We start from the raw sequence: 13,040 nt of genomic DNA, 5'->3' as shown, positions 1-13,040 counted from the left end.
TACTTACTATCTACGGTAATATTACTAACAATTGGTTGACACTGTAGATTAGTTATCTATGTTTTATTATTTTCTGGCTCTCATCTAAAAATGAAAATTGCGTATACTTTACAATGCGATTTTTCTATGAGATGGCAGAAATAGTTATTGATAATTGGTAATAAGTTTCGTTACGGTGAACCTACATTGGTAATCCGGTTATCATGTAGTTTGTCAAAGCATAAGGAAACTAAATAAACCACCCATTTTGTATGTAGGTCTCTCCGTTTGTTTAAAAAAAAACACAAGATGTTAGCGGGGTAATTAAAACTGGTCTCGATACTAAACAGTGATGGGAATTGTGCCTATTAGAAATATGTCGGTACTGTATGTGTCCATAGATGATATACCGCGGACCCACGCACCCCTTATTCTCTGTTCATAATCAGTACAATAGGGGCCTAAATGCTTAAAATAATCGATTATACACTATGACGTTCCATAAAATATAAATATATCCCTTTCCAGAGCCAGAACCGCTGTGTGTTATATTGTAATACTAGCTGTTGGATCTCCATAACCTAAAATAATTAAATAAATAAATCACGTATAAATATCGATACAAAATCTTGAACCGAGTACATCACTACTTTTGTTGATTTTCATATAAAATATGGCGGGGCAATTAAGACTACCAAATAGTCGACATTCGCTGCCATCGCAATTTGAGCGGAACAATTTACTCGTAAACTATCGCTAAAATACTATAGTTCGCCTATAGTATAGTAATAATACAGTATATTATAGTATAGTAATAGTTAGTATAGTAATAATAGTTCGCCTTTGTACAAATGATGTGTGTGTTCTTTTTTTCTTTACTGTGTGTGTTCTTATCTTTGTACAATAAAGTGTATTAACTACTACTACTACTAATACTATCAAAACATAAAAATCTCAATATTGAGTTACAAATAAACATAAAATCCATACTAATATTATAAATGGGAAAGTGTGTGTCTGTTTGTTTGTCCGTCTTTCACAGCAAAACGGAGTGACGAATTAACGTGATTTTTTAAGTGGAGATAGTTGAAGGGATGGAGAGTGACATAGGACAATTTTTGTCTCTTTCTAACGCGAGCGAAGCCGCGGGCAAAAGCTAGTGGTGTATAATTATGCAACTAACTATAGAAAAAACCGGCCAAGAGCGTGTCGGGCCACGCTCAGTGTAGGGTTCCGTAGTTTTCCGTATTTTTCTCAAAAACTACTGAACCTATCAAGTTCAAAACAATTTTCCTAGAAAGTCTTTATAAAGTTCTACTTTTGTGATTTTTTTTATATTTTTTAAACATATGGTTCAAAAGTTAGAGGGGGGGGGCACTTTTTTTTTCCTTTAAGAGCGATTATTTCCGAAAATATTAATATTATCAAAAAACGATCTTAGTAAACCCTTACTCATTTTTAAATACCTATCCAACAATATATCACACGTTAGGGTTGGAATGAAAAAATATATCAGCCCCCACTTTACATGTAGGGGGGTACCCTAATAAAACATTTTTTTCCATTTTTTATTTTTGTACTTTGTTGGCGTGATTGATATACATATTGGTACCAAATTTCAGCATTCTAGTGCTTACGGTTACTGAGATTATCCGCGGACGGACGGACGGACGGACAGACAGACATGGCTAAACTATAAGGGTTCCTAGTTGACTACGGAACCCTAAAAAAATTTAAATCACACTAAATCCACCTATTTTATAGAATGTTTGAGAGGCCGTCTTTCACGCGCATACAACCAATTTCGTCGAAAACTACACGGGCGTGTAGATCAAAGATCATTTGGTATATCAACGCCATCCACGGTGAAATTATCAAACAGCTTACACGCTATCTGGACATATATAGAAATACAGTGAATAATGTAAAATATGGAAGATATTCTGATTAGTTATATTACTTCCCTGCAGTTACTATATATTGCCCGGCCTGGCCTTATAGCCATTATAGGTCTTCTTCTATAAATTATTTAAATACTTACATACTTACATAGAAAACATGCATGACTCAGGAACAAATATCTGTGCTCATCACACAAACAAATGCCCGTACAGGGATTCGAACCCAAATTATCATTGGTCTATCGCGTGCAACATTCGTGAAACCTCTTTTTTGCTTTTGAGCTATTTTCCTATACTAATACGATATGAAACATGTCAAAATATATAAGGCCTAAGTGGCCTGAAAAGGTAACTGTATTGAAATCAGCCTTAAAAAACCTTGGTGTCGCTTTTCTCTTATTGACTAGTGCTGTAAACCATGATGACTCATCACAATTTTTTAGACCCCTTACTCACACAACTCACTCATTACACACACAACTCACGCCCGTATTCCCAAAATGGATAGAAAGAGCACATCGACCTGCTCAAGTTTCATAGCCACACTTAGTAGTTAAGGGGTGGAAAGGAAATGAAATCGTGAATCCTAGGGGCTGCCGGCTGATGCAGATGGACTGCAAGTTGTATCTTAGGAACCGCACTTTCGTACAGACTCGACTATTAGAATTGTGTCCTCCCTCTAGCCACATGGTCCTACCGCCTTTTTCCGACCGTACATTATCGGGAGCGAGCCAGCGTCGATATTAAGCGGCCTATGATTGTCCAAGTTGTTGCTACAAAGAGATCGAACCCCACTCAAGGTATTTACTATTGATGTCACTACTAGATGCACGCATACGTACCCATTTTATATACCTACCTACGCACTTACTATATATTTTTGTACATAACGTACTTTATTCTTCATGACAACTATACAAATCTAAAGGCGTGGTCTCCGTTATTGCTGCTGATCCTGTTCCTCGGGCTACGAGCTGAACCCTGAGCCACATCTACACAGTGGTCGTATCGCTACAGTGGTCGATCAAATCTTTCTAAACCTAAGTCACTATAATACACACACGAGAACACAATGCATATAGAAACTAACCTAACCTAACCACAAAATTAAAATTTTGAAAAAACCCCCGACCGCGACCTAGTGGACCGATTTTCATGAAACATGACTAAGAACACTCCCGACTAACACAGCTTTCAAATAAAAAAAACTAAATCGAAATCGGTTCATCCGTTCAGGAGCTACGATGCCACAGACAGACACACACACAGACAGACAAACAGACAGACAGACAGACAGACAGACAGACAGACAGGCAGACAGACAGACAGACAGACAGACAGACAGACAGACAGACAGACACGTCAAACTTATAACACCCCGTCGTTTTTGCGTCGGGGGTTAAAAAATGCACTAGTATAACAAGCTTTTTCTTTTGATTGTTACTCTGCAAATAACAAAATCTACAAAGCGGGTCTTCCTGATACAGGTACATTATAGTTAATAGGAAGCGCCAACCTTTAACTAAAAATGTTTAATATTTATTACTTCAATTATTATTTTCACCTGCCAGCCTAGCAGAAGTGACAAATTGTTAACGCTACATGGCAAACAAAACGCAGTCTGGCTCTGTCGCGCCCCTACACAAGAGCGAAAGGAGAGCAGAGAGAAACAGGAGGCTAGAACAGTAACGCTCAGCTATATATATACATACATACATACATACACATACTTATACATATAAATAGGTATGCAATCCTGTATTCTCATAAGGGGCAGGTAGAGCACATGAAACTGCCTAAGTTTCAATACCACTCCTGGCAATCAAGGCATTGAAAGAACGAGATTGTGACGCTATGGCTGTGGAATGAGCCCCTGGCCCAATGAATTACTGGGGTTCTGAGGGTATGAGGTAGGTACTTCAAAAAAGGAGTGTACAAGTTTCTAATGACACTTTTTGAGTTCCAGGCGTCCATAGGTTACGGTGACCGCTTTCCATCATGTGGATCGTATGCCACCGACGTGGTATTAAAAAAAAAGACGACTCTATAGCTACATCACGATCCATTTACCGCCACCACTTACTTATGCCACGGTTTAATAAAATACCTATAAACTTCATAGCCTAGACTTCTTGCGTATCCCTGCCCCAGATATCTAACTTTACGAGTACAACCTAACAACAAACTGAATACATTTTACTACGACGTAATAGAACGTACGACCGAGTACGACGGGAATGACATCTACCTAGATAAACAAAGAAATATTTTAGTCCTATATTAAGGGTCTTATATACGAGTGTATACCTACCTACTTACTATACGTTCAAACTACGTACCTACTTTGTTTTACACATTCCAAACTGTAGGTACAACATATATGGTGTTGAGGACGTCCATGGTCTATGATCGCTTGCCTCTTATATGATAAAATTAAGGTCTGCATGTAGTATACTACATTACTGTTATATTTAATGACATTACCTTGTACATTTCTGAGGTTGTGCAATAAAGTAGATTTGTATTGTATTGTATTGTATTGTACCTTGTTCGACGTCTTTTACGTAGATATTATTTTATGTATAAGTAATGTTGAATTTAGAATTGATTTATGGAAATATCGCTGGTGCATAATTAGTGCGAAGACGTAGGTACCTAAAGAACAAGGGCTGGAAAATTCCTAAGAAATCCCAGTTCTCTAGCCATAACTACAAAATAATAAGCAACTTCCAGCCTCTCATAGTTGAACTATGGAATGAATTCTGACAAATACCACACAAAACCAAAGATGTTCAACCTTAATTGTAAATATTCCTACCAAAAATCCAAGTTTACACACCAAAGCAATTACCTCAAAAAATGTGTGACATAAATCTAAAAAACACAAATATAAAATAGACATACCATCAAGTTTTCATATTCACTACAAATTTATTGCGTCCATGGTCTTTACAATGGACTTAAAAAAGTACACTATTAGGGCGTGGCAACTTATTTATAATGTATTGTATACTATACTAAACACTATAACCATTTTTCTAGGTCACAGATGCCTAGTCGAAAGATGTTGTATGCATTACAAAAACAGAATTTGATAATTCAAGCCCTTACATAACTTATTCATTGTTAATAAGAGCGCGCACGTGGTGGCAAAAATAATTTGTCTTTAACTTTTTCTTTCCAAGGAAATAACTGAAGAACAAGACAAGTATAGCAACATCAAAATTCGATGAACTAGATGTAATCTAACAATTTGGATCTTTGAGTCAAGTTTCGTATCGTTACCAGGTAATTACATGTAATTGTAATACTCATTTCTGTAGGGTTCCGTAGCAAACTACGACGGAATATCACTGAATACAATAATAAAGCAATATTTAGTTTTAAAGCTAGTGGCTCTCGGAGCTGTGAACTTTCACGATATGTCGGACGAACGGAAAACTGAAAAATACTTCATCTTAAAGTCATTATCACAGTCATGTTGAGCTACGAGTATAACATGGTACTAAAGCAGGGGAGAAGGGTACAAAGACAGTCTATGGAACAGATGTTTAAGGGTTAACTACATGTTCAAAGTAAAATAAAGTATTTTTTGCACGTACGCATCTCATCGCTCCTGTTCTATTTATGACCAACTTCGTCTCTCTCCATAGGTTCGTTCTCTAGGTTCTCCCTCCTTCATGAGTTATATCGTGGCTAATACTCATAATCTGAAAGCAGGTATACATCAAACAATAAGCATGGGTCTTTGATTATAGGGTTTTATTATGGTATGTATAATAATAGGATGACAGATGATTTAAGCAGCATCCGAATTATTTCGAACGACTCTTCGTGGCTGTGTAGCCCAATTCGAGAGAGAATCCCTCGTCCACATACGCGGCAAGTGTATGCCCCCCAGGTGGGCGGGGGTTGGAGGCCTGCTCGTGGCACCTCATGCGTTTATCATTCAAAGAGAAGAACATTGAAGAGCATTGTCGTGCTTGGATTGACCGTCGTGGACAGCACGACGCCACATGGGCCGGTTTTCGGCCAGTTGCTGCCACTGGTAGCATGGGATATCAAAGGCAACCGTCACGCTTCACGCAATTTTTAAAGCGCAGCAAGGTATGTACAGGGTAGGAAAAACTAAACACATGTTTTAGCAAGAATGCTGGTATTTTCACAGATAAGAATCTGTGGGGAGTTTTCAATGACACTTATAAGGAACCCAGTAGTATTTCATCTCTTTTTGTCCAGGAGATTACTTGCTTACTTACTTCACTGGCTTAGCGACCCAAAGAGGATCACACGAGATCCGACACAAGAGATTGCCACTCTGCCCTATCCTGCGCCAGTTCACGCCAGTTAAGGATCACCGAGGGAGTTCACAGGGGGTTCACAAGTCTTTCAGGGCCTCCTCGCATCAGCGAGATCTAGCCCGAAGATTAACTGGTACAAAATAGGTACCTTCTGTTTCACTGTTATGTTTTGGTTTTACTGTCATGCTGTCTAACTCATTTGAGTAATAAATTTATCCCTTTTTAACAACTTTACTGCCTATATTAATTTTACGTAAATATTTATATTTTAAATGCATTAGATTACATTCATTGAATAAGCGATGAATTTGACATGAAATTTTGACAGATTGATGTGGCCAGTAAGAAGATACGTAAGTATCAATGTTTTTTTAAAGTTGGTATAGCAGCAAAATTAATCGTAAATCATAATCATAGAAAATAAAACATTGTATTTGGTGATTGGATATGATGTGTATGAACCGACGACGACTGGATCACTAGCCACTATGTAATACATATGGTGGGGGGATACAAGTGAAGTGAGCCAACCAAAGCAAACTGTAGGCTATTAAAAACATTTTTTGTTATTAAAATAGACTGAACCACTATTAAATGCCTTGAGGTTGTTGCTGAGGCTACCGAAACACTGCAGTGCTTCCGGCATGTTCGCGGAAGCGCACACAGACGACTTCTTCGCAATTAGGCGGAAGAGAATTGCCTCTCTGCTGAGAAGAGTGCGTAGCAGCAGCAACAGCCTCCTTCGTGCATTAGAAGGGCGCCTTAACTGCCCTGTCACTGAATACTGGGTGGCAAGAATCTTATATACATACTGGATGTTGCACGCCGAACATTACTTTGAAGCCAGAAAATTTGACCTTGAATTACGTCACGCCGGTCTTGCATCTCTTTCTTTAGGGTGTCCATGATTAAGCATACATTAGGGATATCCCGCGGAATTTGACGTATTACATCTCTCGACACAGGCTTAAAACCTTTGAACCTCCGTTTTGACAATATTCTCAGCTTGATATGATATTGATATGTATTAAAATGTCAAATATTAATATTAGCGCCATCTATCTGAGCGTACCTACCCCCAAAGGTGTATCGCCATCTAGCTCAACGTACCTTTTTCTGTATGGTTTTGAGGTACGTTTTTTTCTTAGACTTTATCTGTCTATACGGAGTTACATAAGTATTTGTCTTTTACTAACTGACACCTGTGTTTATTAAAGCATGCAATGGAATATATATTTTAGTGTTTTGGTCACTTTAAACCATCACAATAATATTTTGGTAGTAACTACTGGGAAAACTAATCCCAGTAGCTATCAACCCCCGGTGTGGTAATTAACAATGTGGGGGAAATCCCAGTAGTTAGGACAGGTAAAAACTTGGTGGTAACTAGTGGGAATAGCCACAAAAATATAAGGGAAGTATTTGTCAATGGGGAAATAATGAAATACTAGGACGTTTTAAAACAGTATCTTTATTTTTAAGCGCCGCCCCAAATCTTAAGGAAGGTGGTTCTCAATTCGTACGTATTTCAATTCTCTTCGCATGTATATATGTATCTCAATTTAATGTTTATGCCACGATATATCCGTCGTTACTGGACTGATTTTTAAAATTCCTTTCTGTGTCATAATCTTCAGGCTTAAAGTGCAAATCTGCAAATTGTCGAACGCTCTGAAACATTTCCTTTTATCGGTACAATCGACAGTCAATGCTGCCTCCTTCCTTCATCTTTTGGAACACTGAAAAGTTTAATATTATTCATGTTAATTGTAAAGACATAAATTATATAAAGTTGGTATTATTATACTGTGATATGAACTATGAACATAGAAACCGTACCAAGTTGATAGATTTAGCTCCATTCAATAAGAGTAAATACCATGCAAGAAAAACCGGCCAAGAGCGTGTCGGGCCACGCTCAGTGTAGGGTTCCGTAGTTTTCCGTATTTTTCTCAAAAACTACTGAACCTATCAAGTTCAAAATAATTTTCCTAGAAAGTCTTTATAAAGTTCTACTTTTGTGATTTTTTTCATATTTTTTAAACATATGGTTCAAAAGTTAGAGGGGGGGGGGACGCACTTTTTTTCCTTTAGGAGCGATTATTTCCGAAAATATTAATATTATCAAAAAACGATCTTAGTAAACCCTTATTCATTTTTAAATACCTATCCAACAATATATCACACGTTGGGGTTGGAATGAAAAAAAATACCAGCCCCCACTTTACATGTAGGGGGGGTACCCTAATAAAACATTTTTTTCAATTTTTTAATTTTGCACTTTGTTGGCGTGACTGATATACATATTGCTACCAAATTTCAGCTTTCTAGTGCTTACGGTTACTGAGATTATCCGCGGACGGACGGACGGACGGACGGACGGACGGACGGACAGACAGACATGGCGAAACTATAAGGGTTCCTAGTTGACTACGGAACCCTAAAAAGATTGGTCACCCTAGTCGTAAAACCACACATAGCATTATTTTTCTTTAAAGGTCATATTTATCGTTCTAAACGTATTCGTGGGAATTTTGATATAATTTGAGACAATGAAAACAATATAATGATAAGAACTAACCAAGATTACAAGCAAAATAGAAGAAAATTTATTGCCAGTGAGGTTTATGAACATTTTGGTAAAATAAGTACTTACTTGTGAAATTTTACGTCGGATTTCGGTTTCCATTTACTTCCACAATGGTTCACTATGCAATACATAGCTCAGAACTTAAGTAAATCGTCGAAAAACGTTTATTTTGCAAAATAAATCTCTGAATCGGTAAATGAATTTTGACAATTCTGACATATCGGGCATATTTTTTTATTATTAGTGTTCCCATAGTACGCAGGAGGTAAATACCGGAGAAATAAGGTTTTTGATTGAGTTTTTTTTTTGTATAATACAAAGAAAAGTAAGTCAATTTGATTGAAGAATGTTTTATACGTTTTTTTTATTAACTTATCTGGCAATACATCACAGTGTTGGAATGAGATAGAACATAGGAGTAAAGGTGAATGAACCTGGCTTCAACTCATTGGTCGGCACGCACTATCCAGAGATATATATAAAATTCTTGCTGGGTGGCAGTAGTGACGGGCAGGAATAAATAAATTTCTGCGCAATTGTGTTGTTAGTTGTTAAGTGTACATAGTCTTAGTTTTAGTTTTCTTTAGCTAGTTTGTAGTTATACTAACATAGTCGGTAAGGATTTTTGTGTAATTGTATCTACTAACCTATTATGGATCGGATAACCTATATGGTCTGAAATAAAGCATTTTTTTTTTAAATAGACTGAACCACTATTAGCAGGTCTACAATGTAGATATGTATTTCTGTCCAATGCTCCAATACAATTTATGAAATGCCTCAGCCTCAAATTCATCAGTTTGTATTTCAATAAAACGTAAACAGTCCAAAGCCCCATCTTAAAATTGAGGGACAGGGTTTCGAAGGAATCTCCGCGTTCGAAAAGCTGCAATAATAAGTTAATAGTACCTATTTACTATATTTCCTCGTATTTATACGGAAGATCCCTATGATGTTGTTAACTATATTAGTTACATACATTTTGGTGCTTTACACAGAAACTGTCTGTATAGCATAAGTAAATGCGTTTTTACTCACACTTCAACGAAAAATAATAGTAAGAATGACATCTTATCAACAGAAATAAGAAAAACAACAGATACTCTTTGTTTATCTTAGTTTCCCATTTTCCCTTCTAGACAAAAAAAAAACAAACTACATAAAATTAGGTTTACTACATGTACCATATATACCTACTGGTAGTCTAGTGGTTAGAGCGTGCTTCTTTTAACCCGGAGGTCGCGGGTTCGAACCCCGGCTCATACCAATGATTTTTTTGGAACTTATTTGCGAAATGCCATTTGATATTTGCCAGTCGCTCTTCGGTGAAGGAGAACATCGTGAGAAAACCGGACTAATCCCAGTACGGCCTTAGTTACCCTTCGGAGTGGAAGGTCAGATGGCAGTCGCTTTCGTAAAAACTAGTGGCTCCGACGCACATGTGAGTCGATACTAATTTAATGTTTACATAACATACAAAGTCAGGACTCACATATTGTGCGTCGAAGGCACTAAAGGCAAAGTCACAAATTGGTGAAAGTAACGAAAACGCGTATATGCGTTGGTGGCAGTGAATGCGTTAAAACCTTGAGCAATTACCTTAAAGCAAAGAACCTGATGGCGTTTGCTGGAAATGGGTTTCTGAAATGGTGTTCTTTATTTTACTATTAATTTCGAGATAATCTTGAGTCATGTGAAAATAATCACTGAATTTGTCGTCGTAGGTCTTAAAGACTTTTATTTTTAACTAATGTTGCATATAATTAGTAGGTACTCCTTATTCCGAACGAGTGCGCCAAAGTGAATGAACGCCCAATTGTCTTGGTAAAGCTGCAGATTCCTCGTTAGCTATTATTTCCGCAAAAGCCAAAATTTTGGTCTCGTACTTTGGTCCATTTTTCTCCTTAAAATGGACTGACATTTGACATAAACAAACAGTCCGTTGCTCGGGCGACTCAGTTAGGTCTGACAGCCCGCTACCGGACCGCCCCGTCCCGCGTCGTGAACGTGGACTCAACGGTTGCGTGTACCCGAATCGTATGGCCCGGAGCCGGGCAGGAGGCGATGGCGCACCGTAGAGCTGCCGTACGGCGTCGTCCCGCGCCGTTCCGTAGACGGTCCGTCCCGTTCTAGTGTGAGTCATGCTTTAATCAGCGTCTATCGTTAAGGGGCTGACAACACCCAACTGCGCAAAATTGATGTTACTTGCGCAGTTTTTTAAGACAAACTATTGGTTTTAGTAAGGCAAGTAAATTATATGTTATTATTCATTATATTTCAACGCCGTACATAGCCGTACTCGATTAACGATTTAACGAAATCGGCTCGATAGAAAAAAATTGCAAAGATTGTTCACGAGTTCGTCATTTAACGGTTCTATGTCGTTAAAATATTCACTTAGTTGTCTTTAATTAAAATTACAATAACAAAAATATACATATCTAAAACACTGACGAAACAGATTGTAGAAATAATGCATCTTTCTATTTTATTTCAATATTTTTCCGTACTTTTCGTACCTAGCCGCCCTGTTTTAGTGACATCGCGCTCTCACTTACTCCCATGCGAATAGACAGTGTACGCTAGCGTCAAGGTCATTGGGTGTTGTCAGCGTCTTAATGATTGTCATTTCGGCTAGGCCGTGATCCTGCCTGCTGAGCCGCGGTCCCAGGTTCGAATCCCGGTAAGGGCATTTATTTGTTGATGAGCACAGATATTTGTTCCTGAGTCATGGATGTTTTCTATGTATATAAGTATGTATTTATCTATTTAAGTATGTATATTGTCGCTTAGCACCCATAGTACAAGCTTTGCTTAGTTTGGGGCTAAGTTGATCTGTGTAAGGTGTCCCCCAATATTTATTTATTTATTTATATTTATAAATCCGCATGTCCGACCTCCTTCCTAGATCTGTGGTGTCGATCAACACAATATCGGAGAAATGACTGTTTGACCTTTTAAATGAAGACTGTAGGAAACAAATAAAGACGACCCTTTGTTGGTCTTCAAACGTCTCCGCCTATTCAGGATATTGAGAATTTTAATTCTGTCCCTCTTTATTTTCAAAGGCTTTTGTGGTTTTGATTTTCAATACAATAGTGTAGACTTTGGCATGTTCTTAAATGTGATTGCCTGGTGGTAAGCAATCGTCGCTGGCCCTGGACCCCCAAAAGATTAGAAGGAATGTGGGTTACCGGTATACCTGTAAACCGGCGTTGAAATATAATGAATAATATATACATATAATTTACTTGCCTTACTAAAACCAATAGTTTCTCTTAATGAAACATGTTTATAACTAAGCAATATTTTTTTTCCAACTTACCTTATATAATGCTCTATTCTTGAAGGTTTGAAAGTAGTATCTGTCTGGAAATACCGCTGGCGTTCATTTTAACTGTGTGGGGCAGGAAGATTCTGGGTAAATGCAGGTGAAAACTACCTATCATCTGAGATCGAACCTTATTTGTGGCATTTTCAAACAAAAGTTACCATTGTGCATTGTCGCTGCTTCCGGATTAGCGGTATTTCCGGACCGATACGACCTTCAAAACCTTCAAGAAAAGAGCGTAAACCCATCTTAAAGGCCGGCAACGCACCTCCAACACTTCTGGTGTTTCGGGTGTCCATGAGCAGTGATCGCTTACCATCAGGCGACCTGCTCTTTTGCCTCCTATCCCATAAAAAAGCATACTTAAGACGATACGGTAGGGGTCAATTCTCCATACAAACGCTCTCGACTATTTCCTCCCTGGTTTTTGAAGATAGAGCAATGATTTTTTCAACACAGATTATTATTATTTTTATCTGTGTCGGACCGTTTTGATTTTTTTGATATTCTGCTTTTTAAAGGCTCTAGAGCCAATAAAAAAATTCCGAAAACGGCCTTTTTCATTGTGGCGCAAACAAAGGTGTGATACTCAAGATTGGTAACAATTAACCAAAAAAAAAAGCTAAACGGTCCGACAGAGATTATTTCATTGTTATTCAGTTTCTCAAATTTCGTTCCGATTCATTAAGTTTTGAAGGAGGAAAGAGTCGAGAGCGGAACCTCGATTTAAATTTTTTTTTTGAAATATCTTTTGACTGAGTTGTTCTTAATGGACAATTTTTTTTTTCGATAAATCTAGTTAATAACACTTGTATATTTAACTAAAATTCCCAAGTTGAAAGGGGGGGCTCCTTTCCATTTTAGCATTTTCGCTACCGTATCCTCTTAAGGACGCAGCTGTAATAGGCTATTCGTAATCGATACGAGAAAAAATCGTT

The sequence above is a fragment of the Leguminivora glycinivorella genome, chromosome 12, assembly GCF_023078275.1.
Source record: "Leguminivora glycinivorella isolate SPB_JAAS2020 chromosome 12, LegGlyc_1.1, whole genome shotgun sequence".
In the NCBI taxonomy this organism is placed as follows: Eukaryota; Metazoa; Arthropoda; class Insecta; order Lepidoptera; family Tortricidae; genus Leguminivora; species Leguminivora glycinivorella.
The sequence above is the reverse complement of the archived record's forward strand: the minus strand, read 5'-3'. Positions refer to the sequence as shown.